The sequence below is a fragment of the Anolis carolinensis genome, chromosome 2 (assembly GCF_035594765.1).
Source record: "Anolis carolinensis isolate JA03-04 chromosome 2, rAnoCar3.1.pri, whole genome shotgun sequence".
NCBI classification, from domain to species: domain Eukaryota; kingdom Metazoa; phylum Chordata; class Lepidosauria; order Squamata; family Dactyloidae; genus Anolis; species Anolis carolinensis.
Window position 1 is genome coordinate 81,989,273 of NC_085842.1, and position 17,767 is coordinate 82,007,039.

Genomic DNA, 17,767 nt, shown 5'->3' on the forward strand with positions numbered 1-17,767 from the left:
TGCAACAGGGGAGTTGTGTGCTCCCTGTAGCCCGCTTGTTAGAAACCTGGCTGCCATCCATTGGACTACTTGAAGCTTCTGAACAGTCTTTTATTCTTTTAAATGTCCTTTTTTAAATCCTGTATGGTTGTCAAGGCATCAAATAGCTGCATCTATGTGAAGCCACCTTGATTCCCTTTCGGGGGAGAGAAAGGCGGGATAGAAATATCGTAAATAAATAAATAAAATCACTCACCATTGGCTTTGCTAACTAGAATTGGTGGGATGCTGACCAATCCAACAAGTAACACACATTGAGAAGTGTAGCAACTCACACCTGGTTTAAGGTTTTCAAATGGATGAAAAAGAAGAATATCACCTCCCTCTCTCCTTAAATGACACCTACAAATCAAAATGGGCTGTTGGTGGACATCACTGATTTGTTCTCCAGAGCCTGAAGTACTGTGTTGGGCAATATCTTACCTTCCTCTGAAGAAAAAGAGGGATATCAAGTCTCCTTAGCTTTTCAGTTTTTACATGCTTTATCTGTCAGAAAGAGGAGGGATTAGCAACATCCAGGGAAGTGACAACTGGTTTCTTTTACCCTTGAAAAGCAACATTTACAGAAAGCCTCCCTTCACTAGCCAGACATCAATACAGCATGGGTTGCAGAAGAGACAGGAAGAGAAGAGGGGAAAAGTGGACTTCTTTTTCGATCTATCTGTGCTATTATCAGCCTCAACTGTCAGCATGGCCTAGCCCTAGACCAACTGCTAACCAAGTGAAACCATCTGGGTACTAGAGAGATGGACCTGCTGTGGTGTCACCCATAGAGCTCACTTTACTTGGTAACCAACAGGAACATGACTCAAGTTTGCTCCATTCCAACACCTTTGGGCAGTTATGTTTAACTCTCCAACAGGAACATGGAGGAAGAAGTTAATTGTGCTTTTATGGCAGAGAAACAACTTAAACATGAAGATTGATAACCTGTAATCAGGACAATTTGATACTGGAGAATCATTTTTAAACACCAACAAAAAGAAAAGAATAACGGAACAAGCCATTCAATGAGTCACATTTTAATGAGGCTGTAACAAGCAATGGCAACCAGTTACAGTGTTCCCCTGCTACTTCGTGGTTTGCTTATTGCGGACTCGCTGTTTCACAGGAAACTTTATAAAATGTATTTATTTATTTATTTATTTACCCCCATTACTGCTGCCCCCTTGCTTCATGGCCACCATGTTGCTTTGGCTGCCACTGTCTCTGCTCCTGCAGCCAGGGAAGAAGGAATGCCACTCTGGCCCGGTGAATGAGCGAGCAAGGGAGGTTGGGTGAGAGAGTGAGGGCGTGCGGCAGTGGTGGCAGGAGCCTGGAAGAGGCGGCCAGGCTCCTTCTGCCACCGCTCCAGCAGGGCCACGCCGGAAAATGTGGAGGACTCGGAAGAGGGGGTGGGACTTGTGGAGAACTCTGCCCCCTCTTTCTAGTCCTCCACGTTTCCCAGCATGGCCCAGCTGGAACGGTGGCAGAAGGAGCCTGGCCGCCTCTTTCAGGCTCCTACTGCTGCTGCCTCACAGCCTCACTCTTTCACTCTCTCACCCACCCTCCCTTGCTTGCTCATTCCCCAGGCTGGAGCAGCATTTCCTCTTCCCTGGCTGCTGGAGAAGAGGCAGCCAGAGCAACATGGCAGCCACGGAGCAAGGGGCCCGCCGCGCTGGTAGGGAAGGCTTCACTGGCTCCCCGGGCTTGCAAGGGGAAAAAAGGCCACCTAACTATTTTTAAAAAGTATAAATATTAAAATAAAAATACTGCCCCTTCTTCACGGATTTTCACTTATCGTGGGTGGTCCTGGAACGTAACCCCCGCGATAAGTGAGGAAACACTGTAGTAAAAGGGGAAAAAACTATTTTTAAAACTTTTATAAGGGCAGGCTAGACTAACAGGAGGAGGATTGTTGTTTTGTTTTGTTTGGTTTTTAAAAGTCCTAGGACATTATTTTTGTATTTCCTTTCAATCTGTTTTTCACCACAGCTGGAAAAATGATTGGAATGATGCTTAACAGCACACGATTCTCAATATCTCCTCCTACATGCGGTGCTTGTTTTGATCACTGCCTAATCATTGTTTTTTACTCTTACAGGGGCCATTGCCAAAAATGCAAGTCCTTCTTGTTTTTAGAAACACTGATTCCTGCATACCACCTGCCTGTCTCATCCCCTGGCCTGAAGCCCAGGTGTTTTTTCAAGTGACAACAATTGTCTGTTGTCATGTGGTGATGACAGCTGTCTACAGAAATGAAACTAACATGGCAGAGAAGTTTATAGATTTTTTCAGGGAGCATCTGATTTAAATCAAATCATTTTGCTTGTATCAAATTCATTATGGATAATATACTGTTACTGTACACGGTAACAGTATATTATTGTATACTTTTCAGAAAACTGAAAGTGGACAAAGGCAAAGAACCAGATAATTGGCATGTTGAATGCGAATTCTTAAAAATGAAGTGATCATTGCAAAATGGAGAGAATTACATGTATGTATAGACCATAAAACACTGTTACAGCAATGAGACTTCCATTTTATGATTGTTTAATTACACATATGCCAATTTATGTATACAACCAAGGAGTTAAATTAATGATGTATGAAGAAAAAATCCTCTGAATGACCACACATAATCATTATAGTAATAATCCATGAGACTGGAAATACATTGTTCCCTTGTGGTTTGCTTTTTGCGGACTCACTGTTTTGCGGTTTTTCAATAAATCATAAAAAAAATACAATTTACAGTAAATAGCGTATTTACTCAGAAAAGTAGGATTTTTCTGACATGAGATTGTAAACAACACACGATTGGTTGACTGATGGAAAGCAACCAAACAGAGAGTGCTGCTCTGTATCCCAATCGCTGATTGGCTCAGTAACTGTCGCATCTTGTTTCCTTACGTTCGTGCGCAGCTATCCCCCTCGGGAATGGGTTATGTAGTGTATAAGTGTGTGGGGAGGGTTTATAAAGACTTAAAATAGTGTATAACTATTAAAATAATGTCTAAATATTAAAATAAATATAGCGTCCCTACTTCACGGATTTTCACTTTTCGTGTGTGGTCCTGGAATGTGTTGAATATGAATACATGGATGAAGATCAAATGGTTCTTCAGATGCTATTGCACTGCAACTTACAACAGCTCTAGCCAGCATAGCTAATGATGAGAACTGCTGGTATCAGTAGTCCAACAATATCTAGAGCAGTGGTTCTCAACCTGTGGGTCTCCGGGTGTTTTGACCTATAACTCCCAGAGATCCCAGCCAGTTTACCAGCTATTAGGATTTCTGGGAGCTGAAGGCCAAAACATCTGGGGACTCACAGGTTGAGAACCTCTGATCTAGAAGGCTGCATGATGCCCATTTCTGTTGCTGGAAGAAAACCAGCCTACAACCACTGAAATTTAATAACCATGCCTATAGGTACATTAGAGGGAGTAACAATCCTCTGTTGAAGAAGTCTCCATAATGGCACCAAAGAAAATGATAAAGCCATTTAGCTATTTGTTTGAACTCACACAAAGAAGAGAACAACAAAAGTTCTATTCTTGCACACTAGTTCCTCATCAATTTCTTTCTGTGCCTCCTCTAAACTCCATCAGACCAATGCTGAAAAGGTGTATTATACATCCAAAAGTTCCTTTAATTCTAAATTTAGGATCTGGCTTATGGGATAGGCAAACCCTAAGATGATACTGAAGAAGAAGAGAAGCTCTGTTTATCTTCAGGGTTTGAAGAAAAATGGAGCTCTCCAGAATCCTTCTCTCATGAAAAATCTATGGGCTTTAAGTAAGTGAGAAGACTGGTTCATATGCAGTGTCTTGAGCTGTCCTTTTCATAAAACATTTTTATGAGGAAAAAGAACAATATTTGAAAAATACCCTTTGAAACAGCACCTTAGTATTCACATCGAAGTTCAAAATATCTCATATCTTGGTCTACGTTGATATGAAAAGGAAAGCAGTCACAGCATAGCAATTATTGCAGAATATAGAGACAACAAGAGCAACACTTCTTGTGTCTGTCCAAACAATGTCAAGAACTAGATTTCTTGGCTACTTCCAGCAAGAGAGATTTAGGCATTATTGCCTGATTGTGCATTACTGCAAGTAGCTTTTATGCTCAGAAACTCTGACCCACAAGGTCCCTACAGTGTTACATCCTATGGCTGATATTTCTTAATTTAAATTATCCACATACACTAAATCTGAATTAGAACATCTTGGTGAGAGGTTTCAGTAATACAGTCTAAATTTCTCCAGATTCCTAGGAAAGGAAACACACATGCTGCCTCTTAATACCAACATCTCTTCTCTTTTGGTTAACTCCCTTTTCCAGAGTTCTGGTCTAGGGGGCTTTTCATTCAATGAGAGAAAGCAGGGATGCTTGGTCTGTGCTAGGCAATCATTATATACATTTCAAGAACAAGATCAGTGGTTGCCTGGAAACCACCATGTGCTTGCCACAAGAAGCAGCTGGCATTGACTCCAACGCATCCATGAATCTGCTGGTACTGCTCCCACCATTATATACAGACATTCATTTAGTAAAGGGCTCATAGGCACTCCTCTATTCTCACTGTCTTATTAATATTGCTAATGTCACATGTAACCTGGTGTGGCTCTTCGAGATCTTTTATCATCTACCTGCTCCCATAAATAAGGGCATTAAAAGCATGTCTGTGGAATGTGAGCTACACTTTCTGTTGGCCCTTTAAATTCTAAGCTACCTCTAAAAGACATATTATTTTGAAAACACAATGAATATAGGCTTTGTTGTTGTAATTCATACTTTGTGGCCCTAAGGCGAGCCTACAGGACTTCCTTGGGAAGATTTGTTCAGAATAGGGTTTTCCTTATTTTTCTCTGAGACAATGTGAATTGCCTAGGACAACCTAGTGGGTTTCCTAGTGAGTTGAGCAGGTGGAGCAACCATGTTACAGCAACCATTGTATCTTGATGTGTTTCTACCAATGTCTCAACTGCATTACACTTTGCTTTCTCCGAAAGAGTGTGCTTCATATAAGCTGCACAAAGATATTGTAATAAAATATGGAGACTTTAGCAGAACAAACTTTGAGGATGGAAGGAAAGCTCACTGATCGATTCACTAAGTGCTGCAGTTCATTCCCAATAGGGGGATCTTGTTTAGCATTACTGCTTGCTTGGAACATTATAAATGAGTTGACCTTGAAAACAGGATTTTCTACTGGGAAGCTCAAGTATCAGACACATGATACTTCAATCGTTCTGCCTACAGGAACCTTCTCAGAAGCAGAGAGAAGAAGAAATACAATTGGATGTAAGATCTTTTGCCTCTTTTCTGAAGATACAGAACAATACTGAGATAAGATAGAGCTCTTGCTCTGAGAAAAGACATCAACATGGCTGGCTCAGAATTCACAGTTGCTCTATATACTGTTGAAACTTCTCACTTCCAAAATATCTTCTGGTACTTGCTAATACACTCCCACACAACGGATAATCAGAAAAATGCTCCCAAAGAATCTCCAACTAGCTGGTTCTAATCATGTTTACTTGTAAGTAGGTCCCACTGACTTCAGTTGGACATCCCATACACTAGCCATGCCAAGCCGTGCTGATTGTCAAGGCTAATTAACAGCATGGCAGCAAGGGGTTGAGTATTTTTTATAATTAATCACACTACATAAAACAGATAGACAGGCTCCCATTGGTGAATATGTAAGCTTTCAAGATTATGAGAGTATTTCTTTAGACAGCAAGCAAACCATAGAAATGAACTGATAGAAAGAAGTTTACATTACACAAGTCTTTGCCAAAATCGGAATGATTAAAAGAGAATAATAATGAATAAAGCAGGCCTGGGTGAAAGCCACAGAGTCTTTGCTCCCAAGTTTCTAATTTTTACTTAATGAGGGGACATTTGCACTTTAGAATTTTTGGATCATATGAACAGAAAAGAGTTTTAGTTCTTTACTGGGGACATTCTTTATACCAAAGCAATCATTAACAATCTACAAAGAAATCAAAAGGGCTAAGCAGGAATTTACTGAGGTTAGGAATGAAGCATTCTAGCCACCTTGGCTCCTTATCTGTCTGTTCAGTACTTTAAGAGAAGAGAGCTCTGTCTCCAATAGTATCAACTGAACTTTTAATAAGCACATGTGGGCATGTCTTTCCACCCATTATTTCTAACAAGTTTAAATCTCCTGAAAATATAAAAAGTAATTGTACAAGCTGAAGCCAGCAACTACACTCCCAAGCACTGCATATTAACCACTAAAACTTTAAATACATTTATTTGCTCATTCACTAAAACTTTGACTCTTGATGCAGCAATAATACATTGCAAACCATCTGGATGTTTACTTTAGTGAGGAGGGGAATTAGCTTAGTAGTAAGGACAACACAATTTATAATATCAAAAGGCAGTGAAATATAAAACTAAGCAGGCAGGTCTTCCATCCGTTGCCAGAATTGTAAGCTTAACTATCACTGTGGCATAAAAAGAAGAAGAATGCACCTCAATAAACATGCTTGCCAGAAATAAGTGCCTGGCACTCTGGCAAAGATATGCCCAGCAGCACACAGATTGTCTTCTTCATTTTTTGTGTGAATTCTAGAGAATTCAAGAGAAGTAAATGCATTGAGTATTTAAGCTTTTGCCTCATGTCTGAGCCCAACAGGAAAGACCATCTTTCCTTGAGCTCACTGCATATGCCAATAGGAAATTAGGGCTGGGCAATGCCTCTCCTATCTGTTTAAGGAAAGGGGAGCACCTTTCTAGCTCAGGGGTCCTCAAATTAAGTCCTGTGGGCTGGATGCAGCCCTTCAAAGTCATTTGCACACACCCTGTACTAAACTTTAGACTTAGGGTCACCCAAGTCTGAAACAACTTGAAGGCGCACAACAAGAACAATGATCCTAACTAACTTGACTATCTCATCAGCCAAAAGCAGGCCCACACCCATTGAAATACAATATTGTATCATTCTTTCATTTTTTGGGGGGGACTACAAATAAGATATGTGCAGTGTTTAAGTTTTTTTCAAACTATAGTCTGCCCCACCCAAAAGTCAGTGAACGCAGCCTCTGCTTAAAATGTTTGAGGATCCCTGATCCAGCTGATCAAGGAAAAGGGGGGGGGGGGGAGAGAACCTCTATGCTGAGGACACCGCATGGAGAGGAAGAAAGGCTCAGCAATCTTAACAAGTCATTCAAACATGAAGTATCACCAGATTACTTGGGACATGGGGTAAGTCTTCTTACAATGCACTGTTAAGCTGTGGAATTTGCTATCATGAGATGTGATGACAGCCATCAGCTTGACCTCTTTAAAGGAGGATTATACAAATTCACAGAGGATAAGAGCCTGCATGGGGCAGTGACTTCAGTGTTGAGTCAGGACACTGGGAGACTGGTGTCAGATCACCATTCATTCATGGAAACCCACTTGGTGACCTCAGGCAAGTCAAGCTCTCCCAAGTCCGCCTCCCAAGAGGAAGAAAAGGACAAATCCACTCTGAACAAATTCTACCAAGAAAATCCTGTGATGATTTGCTTTAGGATTGCTATAAATCAGGAAAGACATGAAAGCACATAACAACAGAAACAATAGTGAAAAGCCACCAGCGGCCACTTGCCTCAATGGCTACAAACTCCCTTTCCAGGATTTGAGACAACAAGCCTCTGAATACCAGTTTCTCCTAGTCAGCTGTCTCACCAAAACCTTCTGATGATGATGATAATGATGATGATGATAATTTAATGTGTTGTCAAAGGCTTTCATGGCCAGAATTACTGAATTGCTGTGAGTTTTCCGGGCTGCATGGCCATGTTCCAGAAGCATTCTCTCCTGATGTGGGAGAAATGTCAGGAAAGAATGCTTCTGGAGCATGGCCATACAGCCTGGAAAACTCACAGCAACTCAATAAAACTTTATTTATAACACACCCTATCTCCCCAGGGGAACTCAGAAGATGTGAAGGAGAATTTGGATCTTAGTATTTTTAAAAAGAGAGAGAAGTTGCCTCATGCAGTCATCTTAGAAATATTGAGATGTCCCTGCTCAAGATGTGTGGATGAGTGGAAGGACATCATATAAAAATAATGAGTCCTTTTTAAACACCAACAAAAAAAGAGCATGAAAACAAGTCATGTAATGAGTTACTTTTATGAGGCTGCAATAAGTAATGACAACCAGTTATTAGTGTAACACCGTACTAAAGGGTTTGAAAAATAACTTTCAATACTGTGTATATTAGCTACACTTAAAGCACTTCGATGTGTTCTAAGCACCCTTTTCCCTCCCTTGGCTGGTAGCTAAGATATGACACTAACTGGTTACCATCTGAGATAGATATTTTAGTTTCAAGCTTTTTTAAGAATAAAGGGGAGTTAGTTGTTTCCCCATTTGGGCATAGAAACCCACTGGATGGCCCAGGGCGAGTTACAAACTCCAAGCCCCAGAAAACCCCATGTTAGTCACCGGAAGGTCACCATACGCCAGAAACAACTTCAAGGCACACAACAACTGCAACTTATGATACATTTATATGAGTAATAGTTCGCATGACAATTGTACCTACTCCAGAAATCTATGCCCATCTTAAATATGTTGGAACAGAACAGAAATTAAGGGAAAGTTATCTTTGCAAAATATCCCTCCTACCGCATCTTGTATAATTTGGCTTGTTTCATTTTTGCGTCATCTGCTCACTCCTGTTTTTCTATATTAAATCTGTACCAGCCTGCTAGTGCAGGTATGTGGGCAGGATTTGTCTATCATCCTTCCTCCCAGATTTGTTACAAAGAAAGGAAGGCTCTCAGAAAATAGGCTTTAATGCACATTCACACAACTAGAAATGTACAATCATGATATGATATGATATGCTAAACTGGCCTGGAGTTGATGAGGGTTGTATTCCAACCCATCAGGATGGCACCAGGTTGAGAAAGGCTTGCGTACACAAAAACAAATTGGTGAACTGTGGGATAAACAGTGCTACTTTTAAGCATATTACAGAAATGTACAGTTAGTTGACAGAATAAACCCAGAGAGTGCTCTCCAATGATTGCGCTATATCCTGGAGAAGAGAGATTGGGCAGAGGTGCTGTTGTATTTCAACATCTTTAAAATTACTTGGACAGAACAGAAAGCAGAAATTTACAGATAACAGCAAATTAGAAGGTGTAGCTAAAATCCCAGATGATCAGAATTCAAAACTGCCCTGACAGTTTGGAGAGGTGAGCTAAAGCTAACAAAATTAATTATTACGGGGAGCTATGTACTACATATAGGCAGTAAAATGAAATGAACTACTACAGAATGGATGACACCTGGCATTAACACAGTACAGTAGAGTCTCACTTATCCAACATTCTGGATTATCCAACACATTTTTGTAGTCAATGGTTTTAATACATTGTGATATTTTGGTGCTAAATTTGTAAATACAGTAATTACTAATAACATTATTGTGTATTTTTCTGTCAAATTTGTTGTATAACATGATGTTTTGGTGCTTAATTTGTAAAATCATAACCTAATTTGATGTTTAATAGGCTTTTCCTTAATCCCTCCTTATTATCCAACATATTCGCTTATCCAACGTTCTGCCGGCCCATTTATGTTGGATGAGACTCTACTGTATATGTAAAAAAGATATAGGGTTCATAGTAAACCATAAGCTGAACTTGGGTTAACAATGTGATGAAGTGATCAAAAACCTGCTTCAACATGAGCATAATGTTCAGATTAAGAATTCTGGTTTAATCAAAACCCACCTGCAACACTGTGTCCAGTTTTTGGGCACCTCAGTTCAAGAAGGGTTGTTGTTGTTGTTGTTATTATTATTATCATTATATTTATTCATACCCTGTTTTATCTCCTCCATAGGGATGTGTCTATAGGTGGGAGACCAAGGCCAGATCCACACTACCAAAAAAATTAAGACCCACTCTCGATTATCCTGAAGTGATTTGTTTGCTTCAGCATCACATATAGCACTGAATGTATATTGACAGTGACATCATTCCCTGCGCCCCACAAACTCAGTTTGGGACAAAAGAGAGTGCTCTACCTGTTCCACATGATTGCTGAAATTGGGTTATTTTAAGCCAATAGCTTTTTTTGGACCACTCATCTGCACTACCATTGGCTGTTGTGTATACCTGTGCATGCATACCTGTCTGGGCAGTTCTCAGCCACTGTTATTATCTTTTGCAGACTTTTTTTGTCTCAGTGTGTGTGGCTGTAATTGATGACACAGAGAAGTTATTCCTGGCACTTTCATCACTATAGGCCAGGGGTCCTCGAACTTTCGAAGCAGAGGGCCGGTCCACGGTCTCTCAAAGTGTTTGGGGGCCAGAGTATAGTTTGAAAAAAAATACGAACAAATTCCTAAGCATACTGTACATGTCTTATTTGTAGTGCAAAAAATAATAATGAAAGAACAATACAATATTTAAAAATAAGAACAATTTTAACCAACATAAACCTACCAGGATTTCATTGGGAAGTGTGGGCCTACTTCTTGCTGATGAGATAGTGAAGTTAATTAGGATTGTTGTTGTTTGTTGTTGTTGTTGTTGTTGTGTGCCTTCAAGTCACTTCAGACTTAAGACGAGCCTCAGGGAAGAGTCCTAGCACACTGCCAGGATGCTTCCTCTATGGAACCCCACTGGATGTTGCCTTATGCCACGTGATGGTGTCTGGTGGCCTATGTTGAGGAAATGTCCTGGCAGCGTGCTAGGATGCTTCCCAATCTCTGTGTGATTAAGTGGTTAGTCATTCACTTGCTCACTCAAGCAGAGATCTACATACATATATAAAGACATAATATTTGCTTCTGTTGCTCCAGAGACTAGAACATGAACCGATGCCTTCAAATTGCAAGAAAAGAGATTCTATCAAAACATTAGAGAGGACCCTTTAATGCAGTGGTTCTCAACCTTCCTAATGCCATGACCCCTTAATACATTTCCTCATATTGTAGTGACCCCCAATCATAAAATTATTTTTGTTGCTACTTCATAACTGTAATTTTGCTACTGTTATGAATTGTAATGTAAATATCTGATATCCTGGATGTATTTTCATTCACTGTACCAATTTTGGCACAAATACCCAATATGCCCAAATTTGAATACTAGTGGGGTTGAGGGGGATTTTGCCATTTGGGAGTTGTAGTTTCTTGGATGTATAGCTCACCTACAATCAAAGAGCATTCTGAAATCCACCAACAATGGAATTGAACCAAACTTGGCACACAGAATTCCCATGGCCAACAGAAAATACAGGAAGGGTTTGATGGGCATTGTCCTTGAGTTTGGGAGTTGTAGTTCACCTACATCCAAAGAGCACTGTGGACTCAAACAATTATGGATCTGGACCAAACTTGGCACGAATACTCAATATGCTCAAATGTGAACACTGGTGGAGTTTGGGGAAAATAGACTCTGACATTTGGGAGTTGTAGTTGCTGGGATTGACAGTTCACCTGCAATCAAGGAGCCCCTTGAATCCCACCAATGATACAACTGGACCAAAGGACGGGCAGAGAGATCTTCAGCCTTCTCTGCCAAAGGGATCACCTAACACCATCAGAAATATGTGTTTTCTGATGGTCTCTGGCAACCCCTCTGAAGCCCCCTCGTGACACCCTTAGGGGTTCAGACTCCCAGGTTGAGAAACGCTGCTTTAATGGTAAGAACTGTTGGGATAGTAGAGAAAACTACCTCTGGGAGTAATGGGCTCTCCTGTCTTTTGAGGTATCTAAAACAGAGGTTGGATGGTGATCTCCCAGGCCAGCTTTGCGCAATTACTTTGGGAATGGGGAGGGGGAATTAATAAGCAATAGCTTTCCCATTCATAACATTGAAGCAATAAATTGCTTCCAATTAAAGAGTTGCCATTTCCTGTCTAGTCAAAGCGAAGGCAGCTGTCTACTATTGTTTGTTTAGAATAACCATGTTTAACCTGCTCCTCTAGTTTTATCTGCGCCTTAACAAGTCAGGAATGAATTATGCATGAACACCTCACAAATTGATAATATACTATTAAAACTTTATTAGCCACTATATAAAGACAAGCTCAAATGGAAGTCTTTTTCTAATATCTATCACATGATAAATTAGAGCAGCATATATGTACTGTATTTATATAATAAAATAATATTTGTGAAGAAACTAGGACCCTATCAAAAATAGTGCTGCTATTCTTGACTGTGCAGGTATAAGCCTTTCCACGCTGCCATGAAGAAAAGAGAACAAACCAATTCAGTGGTGCTTTGTGAAGAAGTAACTCAGGGAGATTTAATTTCATCCTGTTGGGTGTCTGATACGGGGGGGGGGGGGGGTTCTTCAAGCATTGCTTCTCCTAGAGGGCAAGTCAATTTCACATGCATCCTAAACCAAGAAAGGAACTAATGGGGTATCCCATGTGCAGACAAAGAACTAATCTGATTCACAAATCAACACCTAATGCTTTAAATACAGTAGTCTGGAATGCCACTGTTGTCACAAACACTGGAAACTTTCCCATCCAGATGTTCTGGACTAAAGCTCCAGTCATCCCCAGCCAGTGTGACTGGAATCATAAATGCAGTAGCCCAAGCACTCTCAAGGGCATTTGGTGGGCAAAGTGTAGTCTTAGGACAATATATCCCAAGTCTGTTCTTCTGAACCCTTCTCGTGCCTCCAGACTCCCTGAATCTCCCTTTTTTCCTCTCTCTTCAAAGGTGAATTACCTCATTTTAAATAGGTTACACCCCCATGCTGTGCTATTTAACATATCCGCACCCACACACTTTTCAGAGCTAGAAGTTTATGTGGGCCACTTCTGTTTGTTTCTTTCTGGGCATCTTTGGCAGTTTGTGAGGCCTCCAGAGGGCCTTATGGAAGGCTGGCACAGGTAATCTCTGAAAAGGAGGTAAATGTATTTATAAGATGCATTGCATGTCTGGAAAACGTTTCTCTAAATAATCCTGTGGCTCCAATTTTTCAATTAGCAATAAATACAAAGAAAATTGAACATCATGCTGACAACAAATGCCTATGCAACACTGACACAGAGTCTGAAAAGGTAACGCACAGAGAAGAAATACTTGCTACTGCTGAGTCAACAGTACAGGGCTTTTATTACAGCACAGGTTTAGGTGTGGCATATGTAGTGTTCAGCTTTAAATTAGACATAGCAGATTGCCATTGTCCTTTTCTCCCGAGTTAAAAAAATCTTAAAGTACATCAGGATGAAACAAAGAAATGCTTGTTCTTGAAAACCTTTCTGTTTTAAAAGTCTCCAGTTGCCATCCTGTATTTTGGAGAAGAAAATACACCAAAAGCTTGCAATTTAAGGTGAAAATGCATATATATGCATAAGGAACACACAAAATTAGCACTGTTGGATAAAACTGAAAACAACTTCATTATTCCTGTCGCCTGATGTTGAGAAGATTTTCTTATGTATGCTCTGCAATAGTGCAATGGCCAAAAGTAGCCTTCCTTCATCTTGTTCCTTGGTTAGGATCTGGTATGCCTTTTCCATTCCACATAGGAAGTTCAAGATAGCAAGTTGCTATTTATGAGCAGAGCTATGTCTCTTGCAAACCTTGCTATATAAAACAGAGAAACTGTTTCATTTAACCGCTTCTGACAAAACATTGCCTCTCTGGGCATTTAATAGGTTCTGCTTTGCAACTCTATAGCACACTTGGGCTGGAAGTCCATCATTTCAATAGGATCCAGTGTTATCGGTGCTTTTGTGTACCCATCCCCCATGAATATAGAGATCCTACTGCATATGATCCTGTTTGAAAGAAACAGGCAGAGAAGAAATGATCCAAGGTCTAATAATTACAACTAGCATTTGGTGTCTTCTGCAGCTGATTATATCTGACAGCAAATAGCAGGGTGCTTTGGAGTATAATACAAGGTGATTTTCCTTAAACTTGTTGCACTTTGATGAGCAAATAACTGGTGTGACAGTAGGACTATATTTGCTTGACTAACATCAATCAGGGGGGCTGCACTGGAAAGGCAACAAGTTTAATAAATCATTGTATGAGTATACGCTAAAGCAGAGGAAGGCAATAACAGATACGCACCCTCTTCCCAAATTACATTGATGTTGGGAGACGGAGCAAACTCAAAGGAAGATTCCCATAGCAGCAAACTCAAAGGAGGATTCCCTATCTTGCCTATGGATCTGAAGCCTTAAGCTACTGGACTTTGCAATCATGAATTACCTTAAAGATCCCTTTGGGAGCTCACCAATCCTTAAACCTTGCACACTGCTGGCAAATGAATTAATCTAACCAGTATTAATAATAACCATAAAATATATAACATAAGATCAAATCAATATAGGCAAGTTTGTCACTGAATCACAGAGCAAATAAAATCTGTCAAAATCAGTCTTGTTGTGAATAAGTCTTCTGAGGCTGTGAGTGATAATGGGAGGATCAGGAGGGGAAGGAAGAATCACGAGGAGGGCTCACTGGAAGATTTACATAGGAAGAGAGTCAGGGAGATAGATGAGGAATCCTCAGATGAGGATTCATTTGGGGAGTTGGAAGGGAATCCTGAGGTGGAAATGACTGTTGAGGACCCGGTGGTGGCGGAAGGGGTTGGCATTGACTGGGCACGGGCTCCGGAGGAGGAAACTGGGCCCATGGATAATAATAATAATAATAACACTTTATTTATATACCGCCCTATCTCCCGGATGGGATTCAGGGTGGTTTACAGTCATAAAAGCAACACAACATTACATAACGACATAACACACATTATTAAACAAGGTAAAATAGTACAATTATAACGATAAATCACACTTACATGACCAGATCAAGGGGACGGGAACCATAAACCCAATATATTAAAATGTATCATTTTAGGATAGAGAAATCTTGTGCAATGTATTCAGGCTCAGAAATCGGCGGTAGTCCAATATAATTACTCAAAAACCTGCCGACACCACCAGGTCTTCAGTTCCTTACGGAAATTTGATAATGTAGGGGATTGCCTGATCTCTTTTGGCAGTGCATTCCAGAGCCGGGGGGCCACTGCCGAGAAGGCTCATTCCCGCATCCCCACCAGCCGCACTTGAGACGGTGGTGGGAGCGCGAGAAGAGCCTCCCCGGAAGATCTCAAGGTCCGCACTGGCTCATAGGAGGAGATGCGATCACGGAGATAGGTAGGGCCCGAGCCGTGTAGGGCTTTATAGGTCAAGACCTGCACCTTGAATTGGGCCCGGCAGTTTATCGGCATTGTGTGCTCCCTATAGCCGGCTCCTGTTAGAAATCTGGCTGCCGATCTTTGAACCAGTTGGAGTTTCCGGGCCGTCTTCAGGGGCAGCCCCACGTAGAGAGCATTGCAGTAATCCAGTCTGGATGTAACTAAGGCATGGACCACCGTGGCCAAGTCAGAATGGATGCTGAGGACGCAGGAGAGGCTTGGGCTTCTTCAGAAGCTGACCCCACATGGTCTGCCTGGAGGAATGAGGGCAATTCCGCAGGTGTGGACAGGGTTGGGCATAGGCAGAGTGATTTTGACTCTGATGAGGAACTTGGGACGCCTGATCCAAAGGCGTTGGCTGTTTGGAGCTCGGATTCTGATGAGGAGTTTGGGACACCTGATCCTAAGGCACTGGTTGTTTGGACGCCCAAGGAAACCTAAATAAATTGAGTTTTTTTGGCCATTGTTGTCCCGACCCAGGCTGCAGAGCACCAATAACCATACACAGAGGCCAGAATCTATCTAATATCTTTATTGTAGGAATATATAAAGTTAATAAAAACAAGTGTAGAAAATAGTCCAGAATTAGACCTTTCAGGAAAGGTCAGAATTAGTCCAAAAAAGCAATGTCCAATAAGAAATATTAAGGTCCAAAGTTGTAATCCAATAACCGAAACACTCACTTTGCCAAGCAAAGTGAGGGGAGATGACAAGGTCCTTTAGTCCATGAAACTTGAGCGAGGCTAGGAAATAACTTGATACTTGAAACAAGGCTTGAACGTGGAACAAGGTAACTAAGAACAAGAACAAGGTCCGTGGAATAACTTGATAAATCCGTGGAACAAGGCAAGGATTAATCCTGGGAAACAAGGCAAAGTCCGTAGATAAACAAAGGCTGGGAAGCAAGGCGAAGGCTGGATAACAAGGCAAGGCTTGAGCAGGAGCGAGGCTTGAACCGGGGCGCGCTGTCCAGACACAACTCGCTCCGTAGGCTGACGAATTGACTCCGCGAAGTTACTACGCGGGTAAAACACCTAAATAGAGTCTAGCTTCCCGCCGAAGCAGTTCTCTGGGAATCAGAACCGAAAGCTAACTCTGAGACCAGATGTGAGACTCCCCAAAGATTCTCACGAGAAGCAGTCTTAATTGGCCACATTCTTAGCTGCAATCCTCGCACTCCTGCGCGAAGCTGAATCCAAACTTCTCTGTTGTTTACAAAACTCCCGGCGCAAGAATACGGGAGAAGTAGGCTCTGGGCTTGTTTGACATACTTCTGGGAGACAACTTTCTTGCAGGTGCAAGGTTCCCAGATCTGCCTGGGAAAGATCTGGCAGAGAGGAATCCAGTTCAGACTGGGAAGGTAAAAAACCCAAGTTTTCATCTTCATCAGGAATTACAATGTCCTGAGCAGGACTACAAGGCCCATGGGTCATCACACTATCCCCCTCCTCAAGGCCCCTCCCAAACTGGGGCCCTCTCCCCGAGGCGCGAGGTCGCGGTTTGGTGGGATAGGTCTGATGAAAGCGACGGGTTAGATCAGGAGCATGGACTGTGGAGGCGTCTTCCCAGGAGCGTTCCTCAGGGCCAAAACCCACCCAGTCAATGAGATATTGTAGGCGGCGGCGGTGAAAGCGAGAATCCAAAATGTCCTCAACCTCGAACTCCTCCTCCCCATTCATCAAAACAGGAGGGGGGGCCGGTTGGTCTGTATCAGGTCGCACACCATCCGCCGGAAGGAGCAGGGAACGGTGAAACACTGGGTGAATGCGCATTGAACGCGGAAGTTGGAGTTTGAAAGTCACGGGGTTAAGTTGCGCCACCACTGGATAGGGACCAATGAAACGGGCATCTAACTTCCGGCAAGGGCGGTGGGAGGGCAGGAAGCGAGTGGACAGAAAAACCCGATCTCCTACCTTGATTTCGGGGCCCGGCTGGCGATGTTTGTCAGCGTGGCGTTTATAGTCCTCCTTGGCTTGGTCCAGTTGCTGGAGCAAAAGTTGTTGCACCGCTGTGAGTTCCTGCAGCCAATCCTCTGCTGCGGGAACCTCTGAAGTTTCAATGACAGGGGGAAAGAAACGTGGATGGAAGCCGTAGTTTGCAAAGAACGGCGTTTCTTTTGTAGAAGCTTGAACTCCATTGTTGTAGGCAAACTCAGACAGTGGTAACAGAGAAGCCCAATTGTCCTGTTGATAGTTTACATAACAGCGAAGATACTGCTCCAAAGTGGCATTGGTGCGCTCCGTTTGCCCATCTGTTTGGGGATGATGAGCTGAAGATAAGCGAGAGTCTATGCCCAATAGTTTTTGTAGTGCCTTCCAAAAACGAGAGGTGAATTGAGATCCACGGTCTGTGACTAAACTCTTGGGCAATCCATGTAGTCTGAAAACATGTTGAAGAAATAGATCCGCAGTTTCCTTGGCCGTGGGGAGGCCTTCGCAGGGAATGAAATGGGCTAACTTGGTGAATAGGTCCACCACCACTAAGATCGTGGTGAATCCACAGGAAGGTGGTAGGTC

General features: G+C 42.0%; 1 protein-coding gene across 3 annotated transcripts in view; it reads right to left on the reverse strand.

Annotated features, from left to right (window-relative positions):
• mapkapk3 (MAPK activated protein kinase 3) overlaps nucleotides 1-17,767 on the reverse strand; it is a 123,896-nt gene that overhangs the window by 46,503 nt on the left and 59,626 nt on the right. The gene's annotated exons all lie outside the window — the stretch shown is intronic.